The sequence below is a fragment of the Nomascus leucogenys genome, chromosome 5 (assembly GCF_006542625.1).
Source record: "Nomascus leucogenys isolate Asia chromosome 5, Asia_NLE_v1, whole genome shotgun sequence".
Lineage (NCBI taxonomy): Eukaryota > Metazoa > Chordata > Mammalia > Primates > Hylobatidae > Nomascus > Nomascus leucogenys.
Window position 1 is genome coordinate 74842933 of NC_044385.1, and position 19272 is coordinate 74862204.

At 38.9% G+C, this 19272-nt stretch overlaps 1 protein-coding gene across 1 annotated transcript in view; it reads left to right on the top strand.

Moving 5' to 3' along the window:
* Nucleotides 1-685: 685 nt before the first annotated feature.
* CYSLTR2 (cysteinyl leukotriene receptor 2) overlaps nt 686-19272 on the top strand; it is a 57330-nt gene continuing 38743 nt past the window's right edge. The window contains exon 1 of the mRNA XM_003270081.2: nt 686-991. The gene's annotated coding sequence lies outside the window, so the exon portion shown is untranslated. The remainder of the gene's footprint in view (nt 992-19272) is intronic.

Below are 19272 nucleotides of genomic sequence, written 5' to 3' on the forward strand. Positions count from 1 at the left end.
TGGCTCAGAAGTGGGTGGTGGAAGAAAGAGGGAAGTTAAAAGTGACTTCTAGGTTTATGGATGGATTAACTGGCTAAATTATTGTGGTGCCATTTGCTTAGACAGAGTAGATGGGGGGGATGCAGGACTAAGAGGGGAAGAGAAAAGCTCCATCTGGGCCACATTAAATTTAGCCATGATTGTGGATCAGATAGATAAAAGCAAGAGAAGGAGGGAAGAAGTCACAACACAGACCTCTGGGGAAAGCTCACACGTAGAAAAGGGATGGAAGAAGAGTCATCAGAAGGTGAGGCAAAGAAGAGCAATCTGAGGGGTAGAAAAATAACCAGGAAAGTCAGAGAAACAAGGGAAAAGTTTCAGGAAAGTGGCAATGGTCAACTATGCAAACAAGAGGGGAAGGAAGGTGAAGACTGAAAGAGGATTTTTTATGTGAGGAACAAGGAGGTTTTTGGTGACCTCTGACAGAACATTTTCAGCAGAGTGGATAAGGTCTCTGCCTGAGTGCAAGTGAGCTGAAGATGCAAGTGAGTGAGGGATGTGCTTTAAATAAGTCTAAAGTGCTATGTGTGTAAGGCAGTGTTGCTATTTCTGTTGCCATGGAAACAGAAACCATTTAGGAGAACTAAAAGCCACTTAGAATCCCCGATTCTAATCCATCATATCCGCTTGATCTCTTGAGAAAGATAATGACAAAAACCAGTTATTAGAGGGGCAGGGCAATTTTAGGTTTCTTCTTTTTAGACATAGCCCCTAAATGGAAAGTTTCCCCCCTCTTGAGAAGGGAGCTTGCACTAACATCTACACTGGCTTCTAAAAAGCACAGATGACCTGCTACACTTCCTGACTTTCTTGCTATTGGTTGGCACTGTTCATAAATATAATTTGCTGTTTCACTTTTCTTTGAAATGAGCAACCTGAATTACTCAGAGGAGAAAGGCAGGAGAGACAGAGGCAGCAGAAGCCAGGGCAGCTGAAAGACAGAGACCTTCAGGTGGGCATTTTAATCTTTGTTTTGTTAATTCAGTGTTGAGAATCGTGACTTGATGATCACATAATGGTCAGAGGAGTAATTTTTTAAAAGTAAATTTGTTTTGTTCTACTATAAATGTTATTTTCCTATCATGTACATGGTAGTTTAAAAAATACTGTGGAAGTACAAAAATGTTGAAAGAAGCCAAATTCTCCACCAAAATAGCCTCTATTGATATTTGGGGATTTTCCCTTTGTGTGTGTGTGTGTGTGTGTGTGTGAGTGTGTGTATGCACGTATAACTTTAGTTTTCATAGTTGCGTCCCCGCACTATGGACAAGTTTATATTCATTTCCTCCATTTCAGTCTATGGTTTTTCCATGTTGCTGTGAATTCTTTGTAATCATAAATTAAAGCTGCTGCATATTATTGCATTGAGGAACTTTACTATACTTCCTCCATTTTTGGCTGTTATCCTATTTTTCATAGTTTGGGTCCTTTTATTATATGAGATATATTTTTTCCATTCAGTGTCTTGTTTTAGGGGCAGAAGAAGTTAAATCTGAGCACATATATTTCAATGGTTTTGCTCAGAGGCACAGTGAGAGTGAAAGAGTATGTGAGATCATGAGCATATAATCTGTTCCTTACCCCACTGGGACCCTACTCAGTGTTTCTCAACTCTGGCTGCACATCTAGCCAGAATCACCCGACTCTGAGGAGATTAGAAAATTACCCCTAGAATAATTGAAGCTTGACTTTTGGAGATCAGTGAGTCATCTGCAGTATTTTGTCTTGTTTTCCAGAAACTTCTCAGGTGGTTCTAATGGGTGGTCAGCATAAAAACAGATAACCTAGGTCATTCAAAATATTTTTCTGTCTCTGAAATATACCTGAGAGTAATATGTATTAGGAGAAAGGGAGGTATAATTTCAGGCAAGCCAACCAAATCTCCCTTTCAACACTACATAAATAATGCAAATTATAAAATAATTTGTGGGAAACATAAGGCTTCTAGAAATTTCTATCATCTACCCAGCCACATAAAATCTTGAGATGAGAATCTACTTGTGTTTCGATTTACTAATGTTTTAAAGAGATGGATTTGTTTCCAGTGCTTCGGTGGTTAAAAGTTAGAGAATTTGAGGCTCTACTATGTTCTAAATGTATCTGAATCATGCCCATATCTGCTAGAATCTACCAAGGCAGCCAGGCTTCCTTTCTTTTGCAAACTCTTCAAGATTAAACACAAGGTGGGTATTTAATAGCTGGCCAGTTCACTAACACACTGTGGGCACAGCAAAGATCGATGGGATTGGATTTGGAGGCAGAAGGTGGCTCACTCTGGCTTTCAGGAGCCCCATAGACATGGCACTTACCTTGTCTGGACCTCATATCCTCAGGAGGGAAGTGGACAGAGTTTATGCCAGGGCTGCATTCTGGTTTCTCCCATCAGGGACTGAAAACAGAGCCAGAGCCCCTAAACCACACTGAAGAGTTGCTGTTGCACTCTTAGCCTGCTGCAGGCCAGGAATCATCCCAATGAGACCAGCAGCATGTTGTTAATCAAATTTCTTGTTTTGACTCAGTGGAGAACACCTGTTTAGTATCTTCTTTAATGAATGTAAACATTCACATAGTACTTTACTATTTACAAAACATGTTTACAGGCATCAGTTCATTTGATCCACATACTAGCCTTAAGAACTGGAGGATGTAATTCTTATTTTAAAGATGGTTAAGATGAGACCAAGAGAACATAGGATCTTTCCCAGGTGGAACCAGAACTGGTCCAATCTGGTTGAGCCCAGGGCACATGGTCCTTTCTTACAACTTAAATAATAGCTATTGTGGGAAATTGGTTAAACAAATTTCATAATGTTTATATAATTGGCTATTCTGTATCCAGTTAAATGATGACATTGATGTTGTTAGTTGGCAAAGAAAGGTGATCATGACACGAAATAAGAAAAAAGCAAGATACAAAACAGCATTGTAAGTGTGCTCATTTTTGTTTAAAAATACTTGTATATATTTCAAGAAAGATGAAAAAAACATACATGCAAAATTTTAGCTATGTCTGGTTGGTGGTAAAGTTCATTATTTAAGTTTATTTCAGCTTGTATTACATTGTAATTTTTTTTTACCATGAACATGTACTACTTGTGTAATAAAAATAAAGGAAAGTAAATAGAATTGTTCATGTGTTTCTGGTTGGCTCTTCTCCAGATGAAATGGCCCCATCTTCTTTCACTTGACCATAAAGAAGGCTCCTATTTAATTATCTGAGTTTTGTACATTATTGTCACAAATCTTATTGTGATTGTTAGCTAGTACTGACTGAACTCTTCACATGTGTTGGGCACCAAGTTAATCACTTAACATCCATTTTTTTTTCATCAATACTCACTCCAGTGCTCCTTTGGCAGACGAGAGTTTGAAGCTCAGAGGGCTGCAGTAATAAAAGAGACTAAAAGGCAGAGCTGAAACTTAAACCCAGGACCCTTTTAACTCAAAAGCGCATACTTTCATTCATTATATCACTCTGCCTCCTATCCACCTGGGATCACATGAGCAGCCTCCATTTTGTAGGAAAGGTGATATATTTTTTTCAGTGTACTCATTGCTGTGTACATGAGTACATGATGGTTACCTTGGGCATCGTTAGCATTTCCTGTGTACTCCAGAATCAAAGATCCTTTCTGCTTTTCTATAGTTTGCTCTGTGCACCAGATATCTGAGGCACTCTAGTTCCCCAAGGGTAAGCCTTTAAGATAAAAGCCTCACAAGGGATTGTGCAATTACCCATTGAACTCTGGCTAATGCGGCAGCCAAACTGGATAATACAAAGAAAGGCAAGCATTTTGCTGTGGGTGCTCAGCGTTGCTAGAGAGCTTTTTGAAATCCATGTCAGAACCCCCTAGCACTGTATTTCTTTATTTCTCAGGGTATTGGCCACTGCCTCCTTTGTACTGCAGTTACTTATGTACAGTATGTTCTATTGGACCAAGACTCTGACATTGGAGTCCTTGCATAGAACCTAGCACATAAACTCCATTGAGAATAAAGGCATTGTGTAAATAAATCATTTCACCCAATGAATGCAGACTTTAGTTACAGCTAATGTTTATCTCTGTTGAACTTTATTAACCTCTTTAATTGACCCATGGAGAAAATATAATCTTGACAGAATTTAAAGGAAAACCTCTTCCAATGGATTGATGACTTTGTGGCAGTATGGTCAGTCTTTTGACAAAGAAATCTAATTATTATTCAAGAGGCCCAGGATAAGGGTCTAAGCAGTGAGTTAGAGTCAAGAAATTCCGAAGTCGGAAAGGTCCTTAGGAAGAGCTGGGACCAGAGGCAGAGTTTTTTTTGCCTCTTTAGTGTAAAGTCCTTAAGGGAGAGGTTTCAAAAAAGTACAGGAAGCAGACTATAGAAAGAACAGAAGAAAGGAGAGAAAGGAGGGGAGTAGAGGAGAGGGGAGAGGAGGGAAAGAGATGGAAAAGGAGAGAGGAAAAGAGGGGAAGGGAGCCAGTTTACTCTGGAAGTTTAAATATTAATTAAGCTGGGAGAAATTAAAATAATTTAGTCTGCCATTATTACCTATATTTTATATTATATAAATAAGAATTTATTATAAAAAACATAATTTCCCATATAAGTCTCCTCCCATGAGGCTGTAGAAACAGCATCGTACCTTGTTTGTACCTCTAGTACAGAAAAACAATCATCTAAAGAGTATTTGAAGGCATCCTAGATTCTTTTTTCTCTTTTGTCAAATTATTATTTTTAAAGTATTTTAAATTTGTATAAATTTATGGATTACACATGCAATTTTATTACACATATAGATTGCATAAATTGTGTAGTGGTCAAGTCAAGGCTTTTAGGGTAACCATCACCTGAATAACATTGTATCGCAGATTCTTTTAAGTAAGTTGGTTTCTTTTTATTTTGAGTCTTACCTTAAAAATAAGGTAAATTCACTGAGAGATATGTAAATCTTTTGTAAATTCACTGTTATCTTGTAAATTCACTGAGAGATATGAAGGCGACTCCCTTTGTTAGTTGGAAGAGGCACAAATCCCTATTGGGAACCTGTTGGCACAGAGTCAGAGAAACAGTTTGCTACCCTCCAAGATATAAAGGGTGCTGCTTCCTACAGTGTTTAGAACAGAGCACCATTTGGGTACCCTCTGTGGCTGCCTTCTGCTCCCATGCCATGCCATTGACAATTGACCCTATATTCCTGTTCCCAGACTTTAGATTTGAATTTCGGGAAAGGAAAATTTTCAAGGAAAAACACATTAACATCATTTCATTGTAAAAACCATATGAGTTATTTCCCACCCCCCCAGAACATATTAATTGTAAGGCATAAAATGAGGGCATTGGATAACAGCTTCATTAGCTCATTTATTGATCTGAACACATTCATGTGCTTCACGCTGGGGCCTGGAGTACAGCAGTAGACACGTGTTTGCCTTCCATGGGCAAACAGTCTTGTGGGTAGGGATAGACAGGAGACAACTGCTGCCCCTGGAGTAAATGCTGGATGGGAAACCCAAGGGTCTGCAAACAGCCAAGTCGTGGAGGGATCAGGGAAGGCTTTTTCTGAAGAAAGTGATGTTTAGAAAGAAACAGGAGACTGGGTAAGCAATAGCCAGGAAATGAGCTGGAGCTCAGAAGAAATGGGCAAGAGAGAGCCTGTAGTGTTGGGGACCTTGAAATAGGCTTCATGAGACTGAATATCCTTTACTGAGAGGATGGTGGGGAGAGAATATGCTGGATAACAAGATCGATACTATGAAAAGCTTGGAGATGAACTTGACTCTGAGATGATAATGGATTTTAAGTGGAAGAGTAATGTGGTCAGATATGCATTTTGGAAAGGTCACTCTGGCCACTGTGTGAAAAATGAATTGAGAACAGCCAGAGTGGAGATACGGAGCCATTGAGGAGGCTGTGCCCATTGTCCAGGTGAAAGAGGACAGCCTGTACTAGACCGGTCTTGAGCTGACTCCTGAGATGAAAGGAGGGAGTTGGTGGAGCCTGCTGGGTAAACAGGCCAGGTCTGCCACAGAGGAGACACTGGGCAGCAGGACAAGCAGGAGAGGAGGAGAGCCCATGGTTTACTTTTGCTCCTGGCCCTCTCTTCTTTAGGTTTCAGATACCCACTGCCCCCATGCCACTGGCAGCAGGTGGGGTGGCAACAGAAATGACAATGCACGGTGCCAGGCAAAGTGCAGCTGCGTCCCTGGCTGTCACCTGTGCTGCCTCCTGGGGTCCTCTCAATAACTCTGAGAGGTTGAGTACTTGCTGATGGTCACACAGTTTGCACAAGGAAGAGCAAGGATTTGGGTTCAGTTGGGATTTATTCCAGAGGTTTTCCATGATATCGCAATGTCTCTATGTCATTTTAGGAAATACACATGATGTTTAACAAACTACCTTTGTAAATAATTTCTTTTCTCTAAGAAGTGAATTTAATAGTGGAATATGAAATGCTGTCTCGGAGAAATGAGAAAGAGAGGGAGTTTTAATTTGAATAAATGGGCTTGTGAGGAGCCCCTGAGTCATGTCATTTAGTTACCTTGATTATGGACAGGGAGGACCCTAATGTTGATCAATCCGTAGGGATTTATTGGAATAAACAGGACAATGTCTCTATGATAACACTTGCTGTTCTTCTGTCTTGGATAGAAAACAATTCTGTGATTCTGTGGTCTTCCTTAGATCAGACATTTGGTGAATAATAGATACCTCCAACCTTTCTAAATACAAGGATGAAGTGTCTTAGAAAATGAAAAATATATTGTTGAGATTTTTACACAAAATTAAATTCATAATCAGCATCATAGACTCATGTGTTATATTAACCAAGGAGAGCTGAGGAAAGTTTTGAGAGCCAGAGAGAGGGCAACATTTAGTCAAAATAATGTTTTTAAACAAAATGAGGCCATATCTCTAAGGAGCTCAGAGCTCTTCATATATGATGTTTTTGTTGAGTTGAATTTTTGTTTATTTGGTGGCTGAATGTTAGTGGTAGGATGAATGTGCAAGAGAAGCTAGCTTTTGGAGTCTATTAAAGGAGGAAACAAGGAGAATTAGTAAAGACAGAGGTGGGAAGAAGGAGGTCTGAGGTAATGCCATACATCTTGTTCTTGAGGGCAGAGGTGTACCCTGGCATGTTTGGATGCCAAACTTCTGCTAGGTTTCAATCCCTGCTGCATCCCTCGGGATAAGTTGTTCTCTGGGAGCATTATCTCTTCAAAATAAAACAAGAAAGAATGAAATTGTACAAGAACTCCCATTTTAAGGGAGTAATTGTCTGCAAATGTGTTCATAATCAATAGGCACCATTTCTGCACAGGGAAATTCTCAACAAAGAAACTTCAGTGAGGCTGAGTATGGTGGTTCATACCTGTAATATCAGCGCTTTGGGAGGTCCAGGCAGCCGGGTGGCTGGAGCCCAGGATTTTGAGACCAGCCTGGGCAACATGGCAAAGCCCTGTCTCTACTAAAAAGTACAGAAAGTTAGCTGGGCATGGTGGCATGCACGTGTAGTCCTGGCTACTTGGGAGGCTGAGATGGGAGGATCGCTTGAGCCTGGGAGGTCGAGGCTGCAGTGAGCCATGATCGCACCACTGCACTCTAGCCGGGTGATAGAGTGAGATCCTGTCAAAAAAATAAAAAGAAAGAAAGAAAAAAAGAAAGAAAGCGAGAGAGAGAAAAAGAAAGGAAGAAAAAGAGAGAAAGAAAGAAAGAGAAAGAAAGAAAGAAAAAGAAAGAAAGAGAAAGAAAGAAGAAAGAAAGAAAGAAAGAAAGAAAGAAAGAAAGAAAGAAAGAAAGAAAGAAAGAAAGAAAGAAAGAAAGAAAGAAAGAAGCTTCATTGGATAATGTACAAATTGACCAATCAAAATGACAGAGGGAAAAAACTTGTCAGCAAAAGATAGAGAAAAAAGCATCTATTGCTAAACTGTCAAGACAATGCTGATGCTTACAGGATCTGACATTTTGGCCACACAGACACTTTCCAAACTGTCATTTTTCAGCCATGCAAATCTTTGCCCTAATGACAGTCTGACAGTACATGTCTTTTTGAGGTATCTCTTCCTCCACCTGTCTGTGTGCATTTGTGGCAGAGGATATTATTACCACACATTTGGTGGTCTGGGCAAAGTTCTCCTTTCAGTGGAAGAAGGCCACAGCCAGTTCACACCGTACGTCCACCCACTCCAAGCTAGGCCCAAGAGTCAGTGCTTCAACAAGACCAGCAGCCCCAGGGAGAGTTCAGGCAAGGAAGGTGGCTCCTATAAGATCTCAAGAGCCAAAGAACATTCTAGAAAGAGTAAGAGGTAGACACAAGCTGAAGGGTGGATTAGTAGCTGGGAGGAGTTACTGAAAAGTTGGCAACCCAACTAACATGATTTCAAAAAAAATGTTCTAATTAGAAAACTAAATATCATACAAGACAGTGTATCTGAACTTTAGAATTAAAATAAGAAACCAAGATTTTAAAATTCAGAAGTTATTTGAGGGGTTTCTAAACTTTCTCTTTGCATTCTGGGATTTAGTCAGGAGGTAGGTTGGAGAGATGAACCAATAGCCAACATTCCCAACATCCCTGATATCCTCCTCACCCACACACAAATCCTGGTGGATTCCTGAGAATCTGAGGAGAGATGGAGAAGGGAGGCTGGAACATTTGCTTATATAAGAAGCCAATTTGATAAGGCAACTACAAGGGAGTAGTTGTGGCAGAGGATATTATTACCTGAATGCATTTGCCTCCCCAAGGGGACCCTTCCCTGTTGTGGCAATTGCATATTAAAGCCAACCCACTCTTGCCACAAGAGTTGACCCAGATCTACCCACAATGGAGAGCGGAACAGTTTCAGAGACTGCTCCTCAGGGGCTTCAAGCTGTTCTTAGGAATCTGTAGAATCCTATGACCCACTCACCAAATTTTCTGTCTACTGAGCTTCAGGGCAAGTCAGGCTCTGTTTAGTTGGGATTCAAGGGGAGAAGACTCTGTGAGCTTTGAGACTTCCAAATGTGGCATCTTAACTAAAGGAACTGCTAAGAGGAGGGTAAAAATGAGACAAGTAAAGCTGCACAGGCCCCGGAGGGGAAACTTTAGTCTCCCTGCAGGGTGAATTATCAGGCCCCTGGACTCTGGCTGAAAAGTCCTTCCCTGTCCCAGAGCTGTTGAAGAGAACCTCTGCAATACAGAGAAAGTGAATTGGAGAATTTCCTCCCCAGGGGACTTCCAGAGCCATAAATCCTTATTAACTGTACCAGTTTACAGTAGATCTGCCAGCAAACTCTTCACCAATGGCCCAAAGTGCTGACTTCATGGTTAAGTGGCATTCAGAAAGCAAAGTGTCACTAGCCTGGTGGCCAATGAAGTGACTCATACTTTGGGGGCTCCTTGAGGCACTTTGTGGGTGACAGGGTAGAGGAAAAATCAGTGCAGCAAAATTCTCCAAGGCACTGAGTCCATGAAAACAAGGCCCTGTGAGATTCACTCCCCTCCATCCCACTTCCCCTGGAAGCTCAGAGACCAGATCCGTTTCACATTCAAAATATGTCACAATTTCAGTTCTTTTTATCTGTGTTTCTGTTTTGATCTCCAAGAACTTAATTCACCTTGACTTTTTGAAAAAAAAACTTCTGAAAGCACAAGACCGTTCTTGGAAGGCCAGAAAGGTCTAGAAACCTTGGCATTTCTGACGTGACATTTGGAGCCTGTTACAAATAAACTCTGAGTTGTCAGCTTGGGTCTCGAGAGTAGACTCTCAGTGATACTTCCCTGTTCTGGAGGACCGTGTTAATTCAGCACTCTGGGGCCTCTGGGATTCTGAGGAACAAATGCATTGTAGAATCCTCTCTGCACAACTTCAGAGACCTTATTCTGTCAGCCTTTGCAATAACAACAGCTAACACTTAATATGGCACTTTCTCTGTTCCAGGCCCTGACCTAAGGGCCATTCATGTATTATCTCACTTTATCCTTACAACCCTATGAAGTAAGAACTATTATTAGCATTATCCTCTTTCTTTTGTTTATTTATTTAAATTAATCTTTTTTTTTAATTTTTCTTTTTTATTGAGACAGTGTCTTGCTCTATTGCCCAGGTTGCTCTTGAACTCCTGGGCTCAAGTGATCTTCCTGCTTCAGCCTCCCAAAGTGCTAGGATTACAGGCATGAGCCACTTTGCCTGGCCGCATTATCCCCTTTTACTGATAAGGAGCTGACGCCCAGGGAGACAAAGTAATTTTCCCATGGTCATAGAGGTAGTCCATTAATGAATCAGGATTTAAATCCTGAGGTTGCTGCTCTGCTACTGCTTCCCTGCAGCTAAGAGCAACACCTGTCATGCTTCTCACCATTTTTTATCATTAAATCATTTCTCAGCCTTGCTTTTATATATTTACTAGTGCCCTGGGAAAATTTTGCCTCCTTAATGCTTGTTCTAGGTCCCAATTCCGAGATTTAATAATAATAGTTAACATCACTGAGCGCTCCTCACCCTGTATGAGACAACTCACCTTCATTATGCCATTTATAGACAGCGTAACTGAGGCTCAGAGAAGATAGGTCACTTCTCCAAGACCTCACAGCCAGTAAGTGGCAGATGTGGCCTGCTACCTTATACCAACTGTCTCCTGTGAACACTTCTATTTGTTTTAATTTATTTGTCAAATTGACAAATAATAACTGCATATTCATGGGGTATATATTGATGTTTCTATACATATAATGTTTATTGATCAGATTAGGGTAATTAGCATATACATAATCTCAAATATTTATCATTTCCTTTTGTTGGGATCATTCAATATCCTCCTTTGAACTAGTTGAAACTATTTAATTCATTATTGTTAATTAGAGCCATCTTACAGTGGTACAGAACGTTAGAACTTACTCCTCTCATCTAGTGGTAATTTTGTATCCTTTACCAAATCTCTCCCTTTCCCCCACTCTTCCAGGCCTCTGGTTTCCTCTGTTCTACTTTTTACTTCCATGAGATCAACTTTTTTTACTATTCCACATACGAGTGAGAACATATGGTGTTTGACTTTCTGTTTCTGGTTTAGGAAATATAATGGACTTAACATAATGTCCTCCAGTTCCACCCTTGTTGCCACAGATGACAAGATTTCATTCCATTTTATGGCTGAATAGTATTCCATTGTGTATATATACCACATTTTCTTTATCCATTCATCTGTTGTTGAACACTTAGGTTGATTCCGTAACTTGGCTATTGTGAATAGTGCTGCAGTAAACATGTGAGTGCAGACATCTCTTAGGCAAACTGGTTTCAAAGCTTTTGGGCAAGTACCCAGAAGTGAGACTGATGGATCTTATGGTAATTCTATTTTTAGTTTCTTGAGGAACCTCCATATAGTTCTCCATGGTGGCTATACTAGTTTACAGTCCCACCAACAACACATGAGTTCCCTTTACTCCACATCCTTGCCAACATTTGTTTTTTCATCTTTTTGATAATAGCCATCCTAACTGGGGTGAGATGATACCTCATCGTGGTTTTCAGTTGCAAAATCATCACTGATGATTAGTGATGTTGAACATTTTTTCATACACCTGTTGACCATTTGAATGTCTTCTTTGTAAAATGTCTGTTTAAATCATTTGCCCATTTTAAAATTGAATTTTTTTTGCTGCTGTTGAGTTGTTTGAGTACCTTGTATATTCTCAATATTAGTCACCTGTCAGATTAGTAGTTTGCAAATATTTTCTCAAATTCTGTAGGTTGTCTTTTCACTCTGTTGATTGCTTCCTTTGCTGTGCAGAAACTTTCTAGTTTGATAATCCCATTTGTTTATTTTTGCTTCTGTTGCCTGTGCTTTTGAGGTTTTATTCATGAAATCATTTCCCAGACCAGTGTTCTGAAATGTGTGTCCCATGTTTTCTTCTAGTAGTTTTTATCATTTTGGATCTTATATTTAAGTCTTTGATCCATTTTGAGTTAAATTTTGTAGAGTGAGAGGTTTGGGCCTAGTTTCTTTCTTCTAGAGATATCCAGTTTTCCCAGAACCATTTATTGAGGAGACTGTCTTTTCCCCAAAGAGTATTCTTGGCACCTTTGTCAAAAATCAGTTTGCTCTAGATATTTGGATTAGTTTCTGGATTCTCTATTCTGTTCCATTGGTCTTTGTGTCTGCTTTTGTTAGTAACATGCTGTTTTGGTTACTATAACTCTGTAGTATATTTTGAGGTTTGGTAGTGCGATACCTCCAGCTTTGTTCTTTTTGCTCAGGTTTGCTTTAGCTATTTGGGTTCTTTTGTGGCTCCATACAAAGTTTAGAACTTTTTTCTATTTCTGTGAAGAATGTCATGGGTATTTTGATAGGAATTGCATTGAATCTGTAGGTTGCTTTGAGTAGGGCTGTCATTTTGACAATATTAGTTCTCCTCTATGAGCATGGATTGTCTTTCCATTTGTTTGTATCCTCTTCCATTTATTTCATCAGTGTCTTGTAGTTTTCCTTGTAGAGGTCTTTCACCTCCTTGGTTACATTTCTTCCTAAGGTTGTTTTTTTGTTTGTTTGTAGCTGTTGTAATGGGATTGCCCTCTTGATTTTTTTTTCAACTAGTTCATTGTGTAGAAAACACTACTGATATTTGTATATTAATTTTGTTTCCTGCAACTTTATTGAATGGTTTATTAGTTCTAAGAGTTTTTGGTAGAGTCTTTCTATATATAAGATTATCATCTGTAAACAGGAACAATTTGACTTCTTTCTCTTGAATATGAATGCCATTTATTTATTTCTCTTGCCTAATGACTCTGACTAGGATTTCCAGTGCTATATTGAATAAGAGTGGTGAGAGCAAGCATCATTGTCTTGTCCCAGTTCTTAGAAGAGAAACTTCCAGCTTTTTCTAATTTAGTAAGATGTTTGCTGTGAGTTTGTCACATATGGCCTTTGTTATATTGAAGTACTTTCCTTCTATACCTAATTGTAAGAAGTTTCTGTCATGAAGGGAGCTTGAATTTTATCAAAAGATTTTTCTGCATCTATTGAGGATCATATGGCTTTTGTCTTTCACTCTATTGATGTGATGTATGATGTTTATTTATTTGCATATGTTGAACCATCCTTGCATCCTGAGATAAATCCCACTTGATCATGGTGTATTGTGTTTTTGATATGTTGTTTGATTTGGTTTGCTAGTATTTTGTTTGGCATTTTTGCTTCTATATGTATCAGGGATATTAGCCTGTAGTTTTATTTTTTTTTTCTTATGTCCCATTCAGTTTTGGTATCAGGGTTATGCTGGCTTCATAGAATTAATTAGGAAGAATTAATTCCTTCTGCTTCAATTTTTTGGAATAGTTTGAGATGAACTGATATGAATTCTTCTTTAAAGATTAAGTAAAATTCATCAGTGAAGCCATCTGATGTTTCTTTTTGGGAGACTCTTTATTACTGATTCAATCTTACTATGTGTTTTTGGTTTATCCAGGTTCTGTTTTCTTCATGGTTCAATCTTGGTAGGTTGTATGTGTCTAGGAATTTACCCATTTCCTGTAGGTTTTCAAATATATTGGCATATAATTGTTCATGGTAGTATGGTAGTCTCTAATGATCCTTTGTATTTCTGTGGGATCTGATGTGATGTTTCCTTTTTCATTTCTGATTCTATTTATTTGGTTCTTCTCTCTTTTTTTCTCAGTTTAGCTAGTGGTTTGTCCATTTTGTTTACCTTTTCAAAAAACCAGCTGTTCACCTTTTGTATTTTTTTAAGTATCAATTTTATATTTCTATTCTGCTCTTTATTACTTCTTCTACCAATTTTGGGCTTAGTTTGCTCTTGCTTTTCTAGTTCCTTGAGGAGCATTTTTAGGTTGCTTATTTGAAATCTTTTTGATTTATAATGTAGGCATTTATTGCTATAAATTTGCCTCTTAACACTGCTTTTGCTGTGTCCCATAGTTTTTGGTATATTGTGTTTCTATTTTAGTTTGTTTCAAGGAATTTTAAAATTATATTCTTAATTTCTTTCTTTACCCATTGGTTATTCAGAAGCATGTTGCTTAATTTCCATGTATTTGTACAGTTTTGGATGTTCCCCTTGTTATTGCTATCTATTTTTGTTCCCTTGTGGTCAAGTAAGTTACTCGATAAAATTTTAATTCTTAAAAAATTTTTTTTGAGACTTGTTTTCTGTCCTAATATATTGTAAATCATGGAGAATGTTTCACATGCTGATGAAAAATAAATATGTATTCTGCAGCTGTTGGCCGAAATGTTCTGTAAATGTCTGTTAGCTCCATCTGGTGTATGGGGCCATTTAAATCTGATGTTTCTATGTTGGTTTCCTGATTAGATGATCTGTCCAGTGCCAGGAATTGGCTGCTGAGTCCCCAGATATTGTTGTACTGGGGTCTATCTCTTCCTTTAGATTTAATATTTGCTTTATATATTTGGGTGGTCTAGTGTTGGGTGCATATATACTTACAACTGTTATTTTTTGGTGAATTCATCTTTTTATTATTATATAATGTCCTTCTTTTCTCTTTTTAGAGCTTAACCTGAAGTCTGTTTTGTCTGATATAAGCATAGCTATTTCTGCTCACTTTTGATTTCCGTTTGCATGGAATATCGTTTTTCGTCCCTTCACATTCAGTCTATGTATGTCTTTACAGGTTAGATGATTTTCTTATAGGTAGCACATAGTTGGGTCTTGTGTTTTTAAATCTATTAGGCTAGTCTATGTCTTTTAAATGGGGAATTTAATCCATTTACATTCAAGGTTATTATTTCTTGGGAGGTGAGGACTTACTTCTATTATTGTATTGATTCTTTTCTGATTGTTTTGTGTATCTTTTGTTCCTTACTTCTTCTCTTATTGTTTATCTTTGCAATTGAATGGTTTCCTGTGGTGATAAGGCTTGATTCCTTTCTGATTCTCCTTTGTGTATCAGCTCTACTAGCAAGTTTTATAGTGTCGCATGTTTTCATGAAAATGGTTATCATCTTTTCACTTCCAGATATGGCTCCTTTGAGCATTTCTTTTAAGGCTGGTCTAGTGGTGATACATTCTCTTAATTTTTGCTTGTCTGGGAAAGATTTTATCTCTTCTTCATTTCTGAAAGATAGCTTTGCTTGGTATGATATGCTTCATGGACAGGTTTTTTTCTTTTGGTATGTTGAATTTATCATCTCAATTCTCTCTTGACCTCTAACGTTTCTGCTGAGAAATCCACCCTTAGGCCAATGAAGATTCCCTTATATGTGGCTTGATGCTCTTCTCTTGCTTCTTTTAAAATTTTTTCTTTGTCTTTGACTTTTGACAGTGTAAGTATAATGTGACTTGGGGAGGATCTTTTCGCACTGAATTTATTTGGAATTTTTTTAGCTTCTTGGACCTGGATGCCCATCTCTCTCTCAAGACTTGGGAAGTTCTCTGCTATAATTTTATTAAATATGTTTTCCTACCCTTTTCTCCTCTCTTTGCCTTCTGAAACACCCATAATATAAGCATTTCTTTCCTGAATGGTGTCCCATAAATCCTGTAAGCATTTTTCATTTCTCTTTTATGCCTTTTTTTTTTGTCTGCCTGGGTTATTTCAAAAGACCTGTCTTCGTGCTTAGAAATTCTTTCTTCTTGGCCATTCTGTTGTTGAAGCTCTCTATTGTATTTTTATTTCATTCATTGAATTCTTCATCTCTAGGATTTCTTTTTGGTTCTTTTTTATGATGACTATCTTTTTTGTTGAATTTCTCATTCAAATTGTGAATCATTTTCCTGATTTCATTGAATTGTCTTTCTGTATTCTCTTATATCTCACTGAGTCACCTTCAGATTATTATTTTGAATTCCTTTATTTGCATTTCATGTATTTCCTTATGATTTGGGTCTGTTACTAGAATTATTATTTTCCTTATGAGGTGTCATGTTTCCATGCTTTTAAATATTTGATGTGTTCCTATGCTGATTTCTACACATCTGGTGGAAAAGTTTTCTCTTTCAATTTTATGGACTAGGTTGCACAGGGCAAAGCTTATTCATATAAATGTGTCCTGGAGTATCAGTTCAGTGAGATGAGTAGATCTTGGTTCTACATAGACATTTTAGTGTAGTCTTCATGTGGTTTCTTTGGCTGTAATCCACATTAGTGGCATTTGCAAGTCTCTCAGTGGCCTAGGCTGTAAGAATTTGTAGTGATTGCCAGATGTGGGCTTCCTGGGCTGTTTCTCAGATAAAGGGCATGTGTGTACACGATGGGTCAATGAACTACAGGTTAAGTTTGCTAGGGTTAAGGCTATGGGGCTGTTACCCTGGCTGGGAGTATGTGAATGCAATTGCTCAGTCAGCCTGGGGGGTAGAGGGCATGCCTGCCAGGAGTGGCTTGCAGGGATATTTCTCAGTCTCAGGATGCAGGTACATAGCTGCTTGGATGGCCTGAGGGAACATTTGCTGGGGCAACCCATTAGGCTGTTTCTCTGGCTCAGAATGTGGACACAAGTCTGCTTGGCTTGCCTGGGGACATGCCCTCCAGGGGTGCCCCACAGGGCTGTTTTTCAGGACTGTTGTATGGGTGCACAATTGCAAAGCTAGCCTAAGACTGGTTTGCTGGGCGTGACCTCTGGGGATGTTTCTCAGGGCCAAGACTCAACTGCACAGCTGCTTACTTGGCCTGGGAGCGTGTTTCCTGTGAACATTTCTATGATCTATAAAAAGTGTCCTATTTGCCCTTGCACAGTATGTGGTAGCTCTTGGAGCTAACATTCAAGACAAGCTCTAAAGTTATTAGATAAAACATACAGTACTATTGTGGGAAGAGCTGTAGATTGCAGGGTGGGGTATTAAAGTAGGAGCCTCTTAGTGTGGAGAATTAAAAACCGCAAAAGAGTGGTTAGATGAAAGTGAGGAGGAGAAGAGGAAGCCTAATGTGGCTGCAAATTTGCCTAGACCATCAAATCCTATGGTTCCATGTCTAATACTTGTGCTTTAAGAGCACACTGCAGTAACACTTGTTTTCCTAGTGATGATGTTTACTAAGTTCCCTCAAATATGTGCTTGTCAGAATAGGGTATGCAAAATCAGTGGAAGACTGTCCATTCCACATGAAAATCTGATTATCTGGAGAGGCAGACATGATGTGTCTGCCTGACATATATCCTCTGAAGAGCAAGGAGAACTAATCTTAGGCTGCAGTAGTTTTTATACAAGTGCCATAGGAATAAAAAAAAAATAGAGAGACCCTTGGGAAATGTCAGTTGCTAAGGTGGTCTGCAGAAGGCAATGTAGATGTTGAAGAAGATTATTTGGATTGGCAAGAGTTAGGCACATTGCAGGTTGAGGAAGGGGGGGATTAGGAAGAGGGGCAGGTTAGAGACCAAAGAGAGTGGCATGAAAGGCACAGGAACACGCATGAAGAAGTACAAGCCCAGGTCTTGGCTGCCTGGTCTTGAAGAGAAGTAAAATAATAAAAAAAATACCAGTGTCATAGTTTCAAAATGTCTTTACATGCATTATTATATTTGCTTCTTTTGGAGCCCTCATCAGATATGGGGTTGGGGGGCATCATCCTCATTTTATTTTATTTTTATTTATTTATTTTATTATACTTTAAGTTCTGGGATACATGTGCAGAATGTACAGGTTTTATACATAGGTATACATGTGCCATGGTGGTTTGCCGCACCCATCAACCTGTCATCTACATTAGGAATTTCTTCTAATGCTATCCCTCCCCTTGTCCCCCACCCCCCGACAGGCCCTGATGTGTGATATTTTCACTCCCTTGTGTCCATGTGTTCTCATTGTTCAACTCCCACTTCTGAGTGAGGACATGTGGTGTTTGCTTTTCTGTTCCTGTGTTAGTTTGCTGAGAATGATAGTTTCCAGCTTCATCTATCTCCTGCAAAGGACATGAACTCATTCTTTTTTATGGCTGTATAGTATTCCATGGTGTACATGTGTCACATTTTCTTTATCCAGTCTATCATTGATGGGCATTTGGGTTTGTTCCAAGTCTTTCCTATTGTGAATAATGCTGCAATAAACATGTGTGTGAATGTGTCTTTATAGTAGAATAATTTATAATCCTTGGGTATATACCCAGTAATGGGATTACTGGGTCAAATGGTATTTCTGGTTTTATATACTTGAGGAATTGCCACACTGTCTTCCACAATGGTTAACCTAATTTACACTCCCACCAACAGTGTAAGAGCATTCCTATTTCTCCACATCCTCTCCAGCATCTGTTGTTTCCTGACTTTTTTTTTTTAATTTAAGTTGAGGGATACATGTGCAGAATGCGCAGATTTTTTACAAAGGCATACACATGCCATGGTTGTTTGCTGCACTCATCAACCCATCCTCTACATTAGGTATTTCTCCTAATGCTATCCCTCCCCTTGCCTCCCACCCCCCGAAAGGCCCCAGTGTGTGATGTTCCCCTACCTGTGTCTATGTGTTCTCATTGTTCAACTCCCACTTATGAGTGAGAACATATGGTGTTTGGTTTTCTGTTCCTGTGTTAGTCTGCTGAGAATGATGGTGTCCAGCTTCATCCATGTCCCTGCAAAGGACATGAACTCATTCTTTTTTATGGCTGCATAGTATTCCATGGTGTATATGTACCACATTTTCTTTATCAAGTCTATCATTGATGGGCATTGGGGTTTGTTCCAAGTTTTTGCTATTGTAAATAAGCTGCAATAAACATACGTGTGTATGTGTCTTTATAATACAATGATGTATAATCCTTTGGGTGTATACCCAGTAATGGGATTGCTGGATTGAATGGTATTTGTGGTTCTAGATCCTTGAGGAATTGCCACACTGTCTTCCACCATGGTTGAACTAATTTACACTCCCACCAACAGTGTAAAAGCATTCTTATTTCTCCACATCCTCTCCAGCATCTGTTGTTTCCTGACTTTTAATGATTGCCATTCTAACTGGTGTGAGATAATATCTCATTGTGGTTTTGATTTGCATTTCTCTAATGACCAGTGATGATGAGCTTTTCTTCATATGTTTGTTGGCTGCATAAATGTCTTCTTTTGAGAAGTGTCTGTTCATATGCTTTGCCCACTTTTTGATGGGGTTGTTTGTTTTTTCTTGTAAACTTGTTTAAGTTCCTTGTAGATTCTAGATGTTAGCCTGTTGTCAGATGGATAAATTGCAAAAATTTTCTCCCATTCTGTAGGTTGCCTGTTCACTCTGATGGTAGTTTCTTTTGCTGTGCAGAAGCTCTTTAGTTTAATTAGATCCCATTTGTCAATTTTGGCTTTTGTTGCCAT